This window comes from Pan troglodytes, chromosome 6, assembly GCF_028858775.2.
Source record: "Pan troglodytes isolate AG18354 chromosome 6, NHGRI_mPanTro3-v2.0_pri, whole genome shotgun sequence".
Taxonomy (NCBI): domain Eukaryota; kingdom Metazoa; phylum Chordata; class Mammalia; order Primates; family Hominidae; genus Pan; species Pan troglodytes.
In genome coordinates this window covers 120,313,273-120,323,155 of record NC_072404.2, presented here as the reverse complement: position 1 = coordinate 120,323,155, position 9,883 = coordinate 120,313,273, and positions in this window count along the sequence as shown.

Below are 9,883 nucleotides of genomic sequence, written 5' to 3'. Positions count from 1 at the left end.
TGTGACCTTGGGCAAGTTTCTTAACGTCTAAGGACTGAGTGCTGTCTCTAAAATAGAAATGAGAATAACATTACCCTGCAGGTTGCACTAAGAGTTCAGATGCTGTGCTTGGAATAGGGCCACCTGAAAGCGTCTGGGATAAACCACTGTGGCTTAAGAATTATTTTGAGCTGAAGGCATTTCAATTTCTAAAATCCCTTATCTGCCTAAAAACAGAGCCTCCCCAAAGAACTCAACTGTTGTAAATCGCCTCCCCTAATCTCTGCTAGGCAAAGAAGGTTGGCACCATATCCAAGCAGACATTTGTCACAAAAGTATCATATCTTCCATCTATGTTGCTAAGGGCCCATGTATCTTTCCAAAGAGTAATTTGTTTTTCCCTAAGTGCTGTCCTTCACCCACTTTCTAAGAAGTCATTTGTTCTCTCAAAAATGTCCATCTGCCTCTCCCCATCCCCTGTTAGATGGTAATATATAAGCCCCCAAATTCTATTGGCCTCTTTGAATCACAGTTCTTTGTGAACTCCTTTGCATAAGCAAGTAATTATATATTTTTTCCTCTTGGTAATCTGTCTTTTGTCAGTTTGTTTATTTATTTATTTTTGAGACAGGATCTTGCTCTGTCACCCAAGCTGGAGTGCAGTGGCACGATCACTGCTCACTGCAGCCTCAACCTCCTGGGCTCAAGCAATCCTCCCACCACCACCATGCCAATTTTTTTTTTCAGCTAATTGTGTGTGTGTGTGTGTGTGTGTGTATAAATAGGATCTTACCATGTTGCACAGACTGGTCTTGAACTCCTGAGCTCAAGCAATCCTCCTGCCTCGGCCTCACAAAGTGCTGGGATTATAGGCATGAGCCATCACACCCAGCTTGTCAGTTTAATTTGCAGGCTCCCAGTGATTAAAGCTAAGTGGGTCGAGGGAAAGTTTTTGCTCCCTGACATTTCCAAGAGAAATATAAATGTCAGACCTGTAACTTAAAGTTTAAAATTTTCTAGTGGCTAGTATATTATAAGAAGTAAAAAGAAAAGTAAAATTAATTTTAATAATATAATTTAACACAATATAAATAGTATCCATTTAACATGTAATCAATATTTCTTTCTTTCTTTTTTTTTTTTTGAGACGGAGTTTTGCTCTTGTTGCCCAGGCTGGAGTGCAACGGCGCGATCTCGGCTCACCACAACCTCCGCCTCCCAGGTTCAAGCGATTCTCCTGCCTCAGCCTTCCCAAGTAGCTGGGATTACAGGCATGTGCCACCACGCCTGGCTAATTTTGTATTTTTAGTAGAGATGGGGTTTCTCCAGGTGAGCCCGGCTGGTCTCGAACTCCCGACCTCAGGTGATGCACCCACCTCGGCCTCCCAAAGTGCTGGGATTACCAGTGGTGTGAGCCACCGCACCCAGCCCGTAATCAATATTTCTAAAATATTAACGAGAATTTGCAGCACTATTCACAATAGCGATACATGGCATCAACCTAAATGCCCATCAATGATACACTGGAAAAAGAAAATGTGGTACATATATTCCATGGAATACTATGCAGCCATAAAAAAGAACAAGATCATGTCTCTTGTGGGAACATGGGTGGAGCTGGAGGCCATAATCCTTAGGAAACTAATGCAGGAACAGAAAACCAAATACCGAATATTCTCACTTACAAGTGGGAGCTAAATGATGAGAACTCATGGACACAAAGAAGGGAACAACAGACAATGGTGCCTACTTCAGAATGAAGGGTGGGAGGAGAGAAAGGAGCAGAAAAAAATAACTATTGGGTACTGGGCTTAATACCTGGGTGACAAAATAATCTGTACGACAAACCCCCATGACACAAGTTTACCTATATAACAAACCTGCGCACGTACCTCTGAACCTAAAATAAAAGTTAAAAAAAAATTAATGATATTTTAATATTCTTTTTTCATACTAAGTCCTTAAATTTCAGTGTGTATTTTTACATTTACTACATAACTCAGTTTGGACTAGCCACATTCAAGTGTCCAGTAATTACACGTGGCCAGTGGTTGCCATAATGGGCAGCGCAGCCTTAGAGCAAGGCCTGGCTCATAGTGTTCCCTATTACCATGGTAGTTACTGTTACATGCATGCTGGGCCCCTTGGCCCTGCCTTAGTTTTCCTGTCTGCTCGTTGGGAACCCTGACACTGTTAGCTAATCCAATTCTAGCAAATAAATCCCAATAGAATTAGCATGTCTGTTGGGGCTCCGGGGGGCAAGTGGACATGTTTTGAGTAAGGAGGGTTCAGGAAATGCTCCTTTGAGTCAGGAGGAAAAGGATTTTCACATCACTGGTCCCTCCCACTGAGGAGGCAGCAGGCACCAGAAGCTTCAGTGGAAAGCAGTAACTAGAGAGGGGTTTCCAGGGCAGAGCTTGGCTACGCTGCCACGTTTGATGATGTCCTTCCATGTCTCTTTAAAAGAGTCTGGCCGGAAGCACCTGGGGCCTGGAAGAACGGTCTGCCCTTCAGCAGAGTTTCCTGCCCCTGTCTCCATGCCACCCTCTCCTGCCCACTTGCAGAAACAAAACGCTGTCTTCAAAGGCCTGTGTCAGGTGGACCAACTACTGGCCCACACCCTGTGTGGCTGACCAGCCATTCCGCTTGGCTGAGCATGAGCTCATTGGAGCCATAAGTGCCTCTGTTCTTCTGCTCAGGGCATCTCAGAGCCTTACCTTTGCACTCCCAGGACCTGCAGCCCCAGCCCTGAGATGGGGTTCACTTTGGAGGCCCTCTGGCTTCTCAGGACTCCAGCTGTGTAGTATGCTGTGGCTGCCTTACCAAAGCACCACAAACTAGGTGGCTTAGAACAACAGAAGTATATTGTCTTGTAGCTCTGGAGGCTAGAAGTCTGAAAGTCACGTCTTTGGCAGGGCTGATTCCTTCTGAGATTTGTGAGGAAGCATCTGTTGGAGACCTCTCTCTAGCTTCTGGTAGCCTCCTGCACTCCTTAGCTTGTAGACAACCTTCCTTTTGTGTCTTCACATCATCTTCTCTCCATCCATGTCGGTTTCTGTCCAAATGTTCCCTTTTTATAAAAACATCAGTCAAATTGGATTAGAGATGGGATTCAGAGAAGAACTTTGGTTGCTCCTCATTTTAACCTAATTACCTTGGTAAAGATCTCATCTCCGAATAAGGTATGTCAGGGCTCAGAAAACAACCCAAAATGAAGGCCTCAGAAGCAACCAATTCCAGGTGGAGGTTATAGTGAGCCGAGATTGCACCACTGTACTCCAGCCTGGGTGAGAGAATGAGACCCTGTCTCAAAAAAAGAAAAAATGAAAGAAATTATCTGACCTACCTTGCTTGATTATAGTCATAAGACCCCCATTCCAGGGAGAGTCCTGCCCCACACCCAGAAGGAATGCTGGCTCAGAGAGGCCAAGAAGAATCTAGACAGAGAGGCCTTGCTGGGTTTCCCCCCTCAGTCTATTAGCAGTAGATCCCCTTTAGGTCCAATCATATTTCTACACGGTTGTCCATACTTTATTAAACTAAGCATAAAAATGGACAATTTCCCCTGCATCTTTGGGTCTTCATTGTGATGACTCCTGTGCATACATGTTAAATAAATGTGTATTGCTTTTCTCCAGTTAACCTGCCTTTCAATGAGTTGAGTTGTCAGTGAAACTTGAGAGGGCAAAAGGGAACTTTTTCCTTGGCGTCTAGATGTCATATGCTGAGGTACTAGGGGTTAAGACTTTAACACAGAATTTTGCTGGGGTCATAATTCTACCTATGACAACAGTCTAGCCTCCTTCTGCAAGGGTAAATGTCCACTCTGTCATGACTGGGAATTCAGGAGGTGGGTGAACTTCTGAGGCTTCTGGGCTAGTAGTATTTGATAGAAATAATTGCTTAATGGAGCTCACATAAATTCAGAATTTTCTGGAGCTACAGGCAGTACAGTGACCAACAAAACTCAGCCTTTGTGCCCTAGGAATTGTAATCCAATAGGACTTTTCTTTTCTTTTCTTTTCTTTTCTTTCTTTTTGAGACGGAGTCTCGCTCTGTTGCCCAGGCTGGAGTGCAGTAGCACAATCTTGGCTCACTGCAACCTCCGCCTCCTGGGTTCAAGCAATCCTCTGCCTCAGCCTCCTGAGTAGCTGGGATTACAGGCACCTGCCACCACACCTGGCTAATTTTTGTATTTTTTGTAGAGGCGGGGTTTCACCATCTTGGCCAGGCTGGTCTTGAACTCCTGACCTCGTGATCCACCCGCCTTTGCCTCCCAAAGTTCTGGGATTACAGGTGTGAGCCACCGTGCCCGGCTCCAATAGCACTTTAACCAGTTAATAAAATACAGGGTGAAAGGTACAAAGAACAAAGCTATAGTCGAGAGAGTGCTTTCTTGTGGTTGCAAGATAAGTGACAGATTTATGGAGATTTGCTTTGAATAGTCCTTCTGATTCCAAAAGTAAAGATGAGAATGGCTGGGCATTCCAGGTGTAGAATTCCAGGGACAGGCGGGCATTCCACGGAAGACTAAATCACTTGAATGTCTGGGAGGTGGACAGAAGCAGCCAGGGTGAGAAAAGGGTAGGAGAGCAGGACACAGCCAAATGATGTGATGGCTTTTCCTGCCAGGCCAAAGAAGTGGCCTTTGATAGGCAAAGGGGATCCCTTGAGAGTTTTGTAGTAGGAGGGCAAGAAAACAAATCATCTGTCAAGGATATGAATCCCATTGGTAAGAATGGGCTAGGAGGAATTAAGGAGAAGGTGGGTGGGCAAGTGTAAACAGGAGGCTCTGACAGTTCAAATGTGAGAGGTAAAGGCCTCAGGGTAGTTGCTATGGAAATGGAAAGGGAGGAATGGGGGTGTGGGAAAGTGTTTGAAAAGAAAGAACCCAAGGCCGGGTGCGGTGGCTCACGCCTGTAATCCCAGCACTTTGGGAGGCTGAGGTGGGCGGATCACTTGAGGTTAGGAGTTCGAGACCAGCCTGGCCACAATGGTGAAACCCCGTCTCTACTAAAAATACAAAAATTAGCTGGGCGTGGTGGCACGCTCCTGTAATCCCAGCTACTCGGGAAGCTGAGCCATGAGAATCACTTGAACTGGGGAGGAGGAGGGAGGTTGTAGTGAGTCGAGATTGTGCCATCATGCTCCCGCCTGGGCAAAAGAGCAAGACTGTGTCTCAAAAAAAAAAAAAAAAAGAAAGAAAAAGAAAAATCCCACAGAACTTGACAACGAAATAGATGTTTAGGAATGAGGGGGAAAAGAAAGAGAAGACAAAGATGGTTTCAGGTTTCCCAGTCTGGGCAATTTGGAGAGGGTGGGTACCATTAAGAGATTTGGAGAGGGTGGGTACCATTAAGAGAATGAGGCAGGTGAGTCAGGGGCGTGGCTGCTGGAACACTCCCTGCGGAGGGGAGAGGCTGGCAGTCAGTCCCTTCAATTGCCGAAAGCAGGAGTGACCTCTCCCCTTCCCCTCCCCTTGCCCCTTGTTCCTTTTTCCCTTGGAAGCTGTATCATTTAAATTAAACGCATTTAATCATTTAAAGGCACAATATGGTCTCAAGGGTGTTCTTGATGTCACAATGAGGAAATGAGAAAGGGAAGGGCCTTAAAGTTATATCCCTTTCACGAGACTAAGGAGGAGGAGGTGATGAGAAACGTGTAGTAATATACATCTGCAACTTCATTTCAGTCCAGTGCTGGGTCAGCAACCCCAGGACACCTTTGACACTGGACGTAGTGTCAAATGGGGCAAAATAGATACTTGCATTCAGTTCACAGGTCCTGGTATTTCTCCCTTTGAAATGCAGAAGATACAACTTTTGGTTCCTTATGAAAGCTTTTCGTCTCCTATGTGGAGAGGCTCTGGAGCACACCTGTGTGAATGTGTGTGTGTGTGTGTGTATGTGTATGCGTGTATGTGTATGTATGTGTGCGTAGGCATGTGTGTATGTGTGTGTATGTGTGTATGTGTATGTGTGTGTATGTGTATGTATGCATGTGTTTGTGTGTATGTGTATGCATGTGTATGTGTGTACATGTGTGCATGTGTATGTATGCACGTGTATGCGTGTATGTGTGCATGTGCATGTGTGCATGTATATGCGTGCGTGTATGCGTGTGTATGCATGTATGTGTGGGTACGTGTATGTATGCATGTGTGTGTGCATGTGTGCGTGTATGCATGTGTATGTGTGCGTGTGTGTATGTGTGTATATGCATGTATATGTGTGCATGTATGCATGTGTGTATGTGTATGTGTGTGTGTGTGTTCATCTATTTGGATCATTTCTCATCTCATCTCTTGCTTCCCAACCCTGCCTCAGCCCACTCTCACTGCAGGAGTGTTTTAACTCCCTGCAAGCCAGTTTGAAGGCCCCTTGTCTAATCCAGCAGGACACTAATGGGTGTGTGTTTTGTGTGTGTGTGGTGCCAACAGTGTAATTGGGAAGTCACCTTCCACTAATAAAATACATGATGCTGGAAACAAGATCTAGCTGAAGCCACTTGTTTTGCCTCAGCTGTAGTCTGTTGTCTCTGAGGGCTAAAAGGGGGAAGCCCAAATAAGAGATGATGTTGTGGTCCCTATAACACGTTTATGGACAGGGCTGACACAGGAACACATCTGAAAACTTCCTGAGGTTGAGTCTAAGGGAACATAATAGATGGAAATGCAGAGTAGCCAGGTTGGAGTGAGCTGGTGGGTGAGTGAGATGGTGGGTGAGTGGGTGCGGATGATGGGGAGAGAACTATTGAACAGGCTGGGATATCATCTCCTCTAGTCTCAGTCTGTCCCTTCATAAAAGAATTTAAATTCCCTCACAAAGAATCTAAACACATAACAGTAGGGGACTGACTGACTCCATCACCTTTTAAATACGCGATGAAATATACTGCAACCATTAAGAAGGGTGTGGAGGAAGTGGATTTATTGACATGGAACAATGTTCATGATCTACTGTTGTTTTGTTTTTAGAGATAGGGTCTAACTCTGTCACCCAGGCTGGAGTGCAGTGACACAATCATAGCTCACTGTAACATCAAACTCCTGGGCTCAAGTGATCCTCCCACCTCAGCCTCCTGAGTAGCTGGGACTACAGGCGTGAGCTGTTGTGCTTGGCTTCATGATCTTTTGTTGTGCATACGTACAGTATTGTCTCGTTTTTTTCGTGTGTGAAAAGCGAATGAATTCTAAATGTTGAAAGTGGCTCCTAGTTATAGGTGACTTTTCTGTCATCTTTTTATTTTCTATATTTTTCTTCATTGAAAATATATTACTTGTAAATTTTTTCAAAGGATAAAATTCTTTAATAATAACATATGCCCTTGGAAATATTTCTTTGATGTTTAATTGGAGAGAGGAATTAGACGAAGAATACTCTTGACTGTCAAAGTGAGAGCCTGGGTCCCACCCACCAACCCCCACCAACCCGCCCCCCACCCCCTGCGCTCCCTCCACTGCTTTCCATCTCAAAGCTCCTGTCAGCGGGATTGCCCTTCTGAGCCCTGCTGGGAAGGATGTGGGAGATATGATAAGCATCACTGCCTTCATTAGCAGAGGGGCCTAGGGGGCCTTAGGCAGGCTGAGTGACTGGCTCTGAAATCCCTGGTTAATCGGTCCTACAGGAGGTAGGAACTGGCCTTCCTTTCTCTCTCCTTCTGTTTTCCAGCTGCCAGCTGCTCCTCTAATGAATAGGTTTTCTTCTGGTTTCAGTCCCATGACTTTGCTTTCCAAGCGCTATTGTACCCAGGCCAGCTGGTTAGCAGGACTGGTTTTTAGGGTTATAGAGTCTTCAGGTCACACAGGGGTTAAGTGCCATGGGAAAGGCCCAAGCAAAGTTAGAAGGTCACCAGGAAATCAGGAGGCAGGGCAAGGGTGAAAGGAGGTGGGCCTCCCTGCACGCACAGTCTGGGCGAGTGTCCACTAAGTTGGCAGAGCATTGTTAGGGACTTGCCGGTAGGGTTCCTACAACAAAACAATCAGGGCCTGGGTGGGAGCCAGGAGAGTGTCCAGGTGTTCCAGCAGACAGCGATGCAGACTTTTGCCATGGCTTTCAAAGGATGAAGTGGGTCATGCCCCCCTTCTCAGCAGTCCTGTGCCCTCCGAGGGGTACGACGATGCCAGTGAGGGGGTCCTCTTGAGTTCCCATAATTCCTGCAGTGAGGAGCTCAGAACCATTGTGCAGCTTTAGAAAACTGTTTGCCTTGGGAGGCTGAGGTGGGCAGATTACAAGGTCAGGAGTTCGAGACCAGCCTGACCAACATGGTGAAACCCCATCTCTACTAAAAATACAAAAATTAGCTGAGTGTGGTGGTGTGCACCTGTAATTCCAGCTACTCAGGAGGCTGAGGCAGGAAAATCGCTTGAACCTGGGAAGTGTAGGTTGCAGTGGGCGGAGATTGTGCCATTGCACTCCAGCCTCGGTGATAGAGTGAGACTCTGTCTCAAAAAAAAAAAGAAAAGAAAAGAAAAGAAAAGAAAACTGTTTGCCTGCAGGACTCTTTGTTGTTTGTTTTTACTGGGACCTGGGACCTCTCTCAGTATGGGGAGAGCTTTTTTTTGAGACAAAGCCTCACTCTGTTGCCCAGGTTGGAGTACAGTAGTGCAATCTCTGCTCACTGCAACCTCCGTCTCCTGGGTTCAAGTGATCCTCCTGCCTCAGCCTCCCTAGTAGCTGGGATTACAGGCATGTGCCACCAAGTCTTGCTAATTTTTGTATTTTTAGTAGAGACAGGGTTTCACCATGTTGTCCAGGCTGGTCTTGAACTCCTGGCCTCAAGTGATCCACCCGCCTTGGCCTCCCAACGTGCTGGGATTACAGGTGTGAGCCACTGCACCCGGCCAGTGTGGGGAGAGCTTACCTGGAGAAAAGGAGAGGCCTGAGAACACCCAGCCTTCCCAGCACTCTGGGGCTGTAGCCTCTCAACTCTTCTTGGCTGCTCTTCTGAGAATAAAAGAATTCTCACATACCAATTTCAGGGGGCACAGCTGGAAAGTAGGGAGCAGTGGTTAAGAACTCTGCCTCCTTCTAGCTGCTCTGAGCCACAGTTTCTTTATAGGCAAAAGGAAATACTCATAGTGTATGTTTCCAGGTTGCTGTGAGATAATGTAGCATAAAGAATTGAGAGGGCAGTGCTGGGAACATACCAAGCAGGGATGAACTTGAAAAACATGTAACAACCAGTAAGGGCAGAGGAAGCTCCTTCTTTGCAGATTGGAGGTCAAGATTGTGCTGGAGCAGGTTCTGGAGAACACTTCAGTGCCAGCATTAACCTATTAGCTGCTGGGCTGTGGGGAGTTTCCAGAGAGGCATTGGGTGAGGAAGAGGGGTGATGCTATTTATAATCAACTATGAAATTATTTAAATATTTTAATAATAAGCTATGGCTGTATACTATGTAAATAGTAACTGTAGTTCTAAGTATTAGTAAATATTAATGGTTAATTAGTATAAAGATTAGCTATAGGGCTTTTATAGCTAGATTCCCTCTTCCCCAACACGCACACATATACCTCCATTCTTATTTATTTATTTAATTTATTCTTGAGACAGTCTCACTCTGTTGCCCAGGCTGAAGTGCAATGGTGCGATCTCTGCTTACTGCAACCTCTGCCACCCAGGTTCAAGCGATTCTTCTGCCTCAGCCTCCCGAGTAGCTTGGATTACAGGTGCACATCACCATGCCCAGCTAATTTTTGTATTTTTAGTAGAGGCAGGGTTTCACCATGTTGGCCAGGATGGTCTTGAACTCCTGACCTCATGTGATCCACCTGCCTTGGCCTCCCAAAGTGCTGGGATTTTAGGTGTGAGCCACTGCGCCGGGCCTTCATTCTTAACTTTAAAGACAGAAAAACAAGCAAGCACTTAGGAAAAGTACAGGACCAACATGGGTCAGACTTGGA